Source organism: Zingiber officinale, chromosome 8A, assembly GCF_018446385.1.
Source record: "Zingiber officinale cultivar Zhangliang chromosome 8A, Zo_v1.1, whole genome shotgun sequence".
NCBI lineage: Eukaryota > Viridiplantae > Streptophyta > Magnoliopsida > Zingiberales > Zingiberaceae > Zingiber > Zingiber officinale.
Window position 1 is genome coordinate 85,673,699 of NC_056000.1, and position 6,000 is coordinate 85,679,698.

The following is a 6,000-nucleotide window of genomic DNA, read 5'->3' on the forward strand; positions in this document are numbered from 1 at the left end:
AAAGAAAAATCAATTAAACCATAAAACCAAGTAAAATAAATATTATTTATATTTTATGTATAAGTTAGTAAACTCATGATATCAAAGAATTATTTCTAAATTTAAATAAAAGAAGAGAAGAAAAAAAACTACTTGCAAATTTTAAAATGTCATAATTTAAGGAGAGAATCAATTGTAAATTCAACACAAAAGGAAATAATAAATTAAAAAAAATGGAATAAGAGGAAATTAATGATTCGAAATAAAAGGAAAGAACTGATTGCAAATTTAAAATTTAAATAAAAGAGAGGTAAAGGATAAATTGTAAACTTGACATGTAATAATTAATCAAAAGAGAAAATTAAAACGGAATTAAGTAAATCCAAAAGAGAGTTAATTAAAAATTAAATTAAAATGTTCACAAAGTAATTAAACAATCCCTAGCTTGTCATTACTACTTAGCACTTTATTACTTGGATTTCGGTCAAAGACATCATTAACGCTAACAATAATGATTAGGCCATAAGACAGTGTCAAACGAGAAGGAACATATTCACATTCCACAATTTCATTTTGCCCCTTATAACTCACTGTTTTTTATAAATAACCTCAAAGATTATTATTATGTTTTACTAAATTAGTGTTTGAACATGATTATAAATAAAATCCAACGGGCAAACATCAAAAGACACCTCTTATTTTCATTATCATAAAAAAACATCTTATATTGCAAACAATGTCAAAAAAATATTTTTTCTTCTTAATTCGTTAAGCAATGCTGTAGTATTTTGGATAAAAACTATTATAATATTGAAGAATTTTAAAATTTTAGTTAAAATTATTCTAACATCGGTTAAAATTACTCGTATTAAATTGAAATTATTTAATCAATATTAGAGTAATTTTAATTAATATGAGAGTAATATTTGTCCATGTCAAAGCAATTTTATTTAATTAGTATAGTTTTGACTAATGCTGAAGTAATTTTCATAGATGTTAGAACAATTTAAATTAGTATTAGAGTATTTTTAGCTAAAATTAACAGTGTTGGACTAGCTTAGTAAAAAGAGATATTTTGAGATGGACTAGCTTAGTAAAAAGAGATATTTTGAGATGGAAAATTAGGATGGAATTTTTTTGTGATAATTTTTCAATATACAGTCTCCTTTTTGATGATCATAAAATTAAAGGTACTTTTTAAAAATTTTATCCGAAATTAAAACGCATAGGGGCAAAGTAAAAATTTCCCCAAACATCAACAAGCAATCTAAAATTGGATGATAATTGTATTAATTGGTATGCAATAATTAAAAAAATTCTCTAATTAAAAAAAATATTTTTTAAATTGGAAATAGATAAAAATAAGAGGTTCGAACTTGGGAACCGACTTTTTTTTTTGAATATTTTATTTAATGAAAGAAATAGAAAAGGCATGCAATTGAGAGCTCTCTATTTTAAAAAATTACATGGAGGGGCCTCATTTGTAACAATGCCAGCACGTGACGCGCAGACTCACAGAGCTCGAGACGCACGCGCTTCGATGTGAGTTTCACGCACCAACAAAAATGACCGAGAAAATTGCATTTCACCCCCTTTACTTTCTTGGGAGTTCAAAGCTGAGTGCATATTGTCGAAACATCATCTTTTGTAATTTCAGCATTGTCTGGGCACTTTTGTCGAAGATTGCAAGGTGCGTGTGGAATAGTTACCGGGACCACGGTTCAGGGATTCTGTCCAACAAATGGGAGCCACGCATTCAATTCACGAAAGAGAGCTCAGATTTGGATGCCTCTTCCTATAATTGGCAAGCATTTATGGATTTATCCCAAAAAAAACATTGACATTTAAGGCAAATTATATTTATAGGGTGCGGTCTAATTATCAATCATTAAATTCACTGGACTGATAAGATACCCTTTCAACCCGATCCAAGATCCCAAGATCCATGATCCAATAGGGGACAGAATTTACCCTACTAACAATCCGAGACCCAATAGATCGTTAGAGTTTAAGAGTACATCTTTAATACAGCTAGAGATGATAAAAGTATAAAAGGGGCTATGTATCAAACCATAACTTTGTCTTTTTTTCTTCTACTAATTTTTTTATATATAATTATTTAGGCTTGACTTAGGCATAAGGCCTCATCTAAGCATTTATGGATTTATCCCAAAAAAACATTGGCATTTAAGGCAAATTACATTTGTAGGGTGCGGTCTAATTATCAATCATTAAACTCACTGGACTGATAAGATACCCCTTTCAACCCGATCCAAGATCTTAAGATCCATGATCCAATAGGGGACGGAATTTACACTACTAACAATCCGAGACCCAATAGGCCGTTAAAATTTAAGAGTACATCTTTAATACAGCTAGAGATGATAAAAGGGGTCATGATATCAAACTATAATCTTGTCTTTTTTTTCTTCTACTAATTTTCTTAGTATAATGAATTCTTTCTTGGGATTTCGTATGACAAGAATTTTATGCAATGGACTCCCTTTTAATTATATATATATATATACACACAAAATATCAGTTCAAATCTCCTGTTCCAAATTTCTCTGTCCTCTGTCGATCGGACGGACCAGATTACATCTCAAGGCATCATGACATTCTTAAAATGTGTGTAGTATCATTGTGATGTGCAAGACATCCTTGAGATATAATCTGGTCCGTTCGATCGGCAAGGGGACACGGGGACAGAGAAATTTAGGGACAGAGAATTTGAACTCACGAAATATATATACGAAAAGAGTTTTATGCACTGGACTGTCCTTTTAATTTATATATATATATATATATATATATATATATATATATATATATATATATATATATATATATAAAAAGTTGGATCGATTAGAAAACTTAACATATTCAAAAGGAAAAAAAATATATGAAAGGATTTTAAGACAAATATAAACGAAGGATAGGGAAAGGAGGAGAAACGAGGGACCTACTATGATGTGGTACATGTTTAACATGTTGGAAAGGAATTTAGCGTAACATATATATATCTAAAGAGAAGATAGCGAAAGAGGGAGAAAGAATGCCTACTTGTCGTTGAATAGTCAGTACATATTAAGATATATCATTATTATTTCAATTAATAATGATTATTGCTGTTCATAATAACAATAAATTATCCTAAAATTTTTAATAGCCTCAGGCCCTGCATTGGAAAAAAATTTATTCCTACTCCCTCCATATAAACTCCCTTTTAACTCTTTGATGCACATTAATTTACCCAATTGTCTTTGTTTTTTTAAGTGCACAAAATTTAAAATGAGATATAATTTTTTTAAAATATAGTACATTCAAATTAAAACATAGTATTTTTTTTCTATCAAATTGAACTTAATTCTTTTTTTAGCATAATTAATTGATTGATACACTTGATTCTTGTTAAATGATGCTAAATTTAGAATAAATTATACATAATTTTATTTTTTTTTGTACCTATAAAAAATAATAGAACACTACAAAAATAGTTGGCCTGCCGCGAGCAGTGCCTGCGGCGGCTAGCCTGCGACAGGCGGCCTGCTGCGTGCAGTGCTAGCGGTGGTCGGCCTACCGCGAGCAGGCGCCTACAACGGCTGGCCTGCCACGAGCAAACGCCTGCGGCGGCTGGCCTGCCGCGAGTAGGTGCCTGCGGTGGCCGACCTGCCGCGAGTAGGCGCCTACAGTAGTCGCCCTGCCGTGAGAAGCCGCCTAGGGTGGTCGGTCGGCCACGAGCAGGCCCTGCGATGGTCGCGCGTGTGCGTGAAATGGAAGAGACGAGGGATGAGCAAAGGCGGATGCAGGGGGGCGCAAGGGGGTGCGGAAGCACCCTCTTGCTTTTGACAAAAAAAAAATTAAATTAGCATACAGATTAAGACAATCAAGAAAAGATTGTTCTTGGCGCGGAAAAAAGATGATCTTGGTGCGGAAAAAGACGATCTTGGAACAACGACGCAAGAGATCACCCCAAACCAAAAATGAAAAGGAAGAGACTAATACCTCTCGCAAAAGAGAGAGGCCAAATGAAAAAGACTAATGAATTTAAAAATAAAAGGGAAGTATTTGGCAGAATAAAAGGGAGGATAAAACTGAGAGGCATGTCTCATTGAAAAGGTGCGTAAAACATGAGTAACTGTGTCAGCCAACTTTATCAGATTTCAATTAATGGAAGCACATATTTTAAACACAAATTAAAGAAAAAAAAATGTGGAACCGCCACATAATTGTATAAATTAAAGAAGAAATGACCTATTGTTGTATTATTAAATTCCATTCTTGCTAGTGGCAAATACAACATAATTGTGTAAACACAGTCAATGTTGTCAAAACAGATAGCCAGTCAGCATTACCGAAATAGAACAATAGGGTAAAAGTGGAGAAGCAATTGAACTAACAAAAAAACCAGATCAAACAAAAACAAACTCGTGTCTATACAAGTAACTCCATTTTTTTTAGTTTCTTCTTTGAGCACCCTTCTAAATATTTGTCTGGATCCGCCACTGGGGATAAGAGAAGCTTACTTGAGTCATCGGTTGTCGATCGTCGAAAACGGGAGAGGACACGAGGCTGCTGGACATGGAGTGCTGGATGCGGAGAGCATGGAGAGGAGAGGATCGCCTAGAAAGCCGAAAGTTCGCACAGAGAGGAAAGGGAGCTCGCATACCCTAATTCTAATCAAGGTTACCGACGGAAATGTAATTCCATCGGTATGTATCGATGGAATTTTAATTCCGTCGATAATTTGTTCAACCCAAACCCGTTTACCCCTGAACCCGTAAACTAAAGGCATTTATCGACTGAATAATGATTCCGTCGATAATTACCGATGGAATAATGATGCTGTTGGTAATTACCGACATAATAATGATTCAGTCGGTAATCCCCTTAACCCGTTAACCCATAATTTCTAAACCCGTTTACCAAATTGTCGATTATCGATTGATATTTTTTTCGTCGGGAATTACCGATGGAAATTGTTATTTAGTTGATAATTATCGACTGGTATAATTTCCATCGGAGAATACCGACGGAATTGAAATATGTTAGTAATTACTGGCTGAATTTTATTTAGTCGAGGATTTTGTCGTTATTTGTAATATTTTTTGTAGTGAAAATTCTGTTTATAAAAATAGTAGTATAATTCATCGTAAATTCAACATCATTTAACTAGAATAGAATATATTAATCAATTGATCAGACGAAAAAGAATTATACTCAATTTGATAAAAAAATCTACTAGATTATAGTTTAAATGTGCTACATTTATGAAGAATTATATCTTATTTTAAATTTGTTTATATAAAAAATAAGGTAATTAAGTAAATCAGTGTGTGTTAGAAAGTTGAAATAAAGAAAAATTTACCTGAAAAATAAATTTTTTTGACATAGGGACATGTAGAAAGTTAAGTTTATATACAGAGAGTTTAGGATAATTTACTCTCATAATAATACTTAGGCGATCGTAAATCAATAAAATCAAATTAATCTTTTAACTAAGTCAATTCTAAAATTAACTAAGCTACTAAAATAGTTGTTGGAAGTTATTTTTTTCGTTTGATTGTTTGAAGAACAGACTTTTTAATTATATTAAAAATTATTGGGGAGGTATTTGAAAATAATATTATTGAAAATGAGTCCTTCCATAATGCTAAATTAATTAATGCGGTTACGGATCGGGGCGTTATCTATTTCTCGATGCGGCTCTTTAAATTATTCATTGATGTAATGATTCCCACTAAACGACACGTCACTCTCCAAGCCGAAAAACTGTCCCCGATGTTTTCAACCCACCCCCGAGAGTTTCTCCGTTGTCATAATGCTCCCTGAGCTATTAAAGAATCGAGGGCATCGGGATGAGAATTCTAATAGTAGGAGGGAGTGTCGTTCTGAGAACTGCGCACCATTGGAGCTGTGTGAACTGCGGGGGCGAAATGTAAATATGATTTTGTCGTTTTCTCCTTGTATTTATTAATTATTTATTTGTCGTCCTAATAATTTACTGCTAGTACAAAGTGC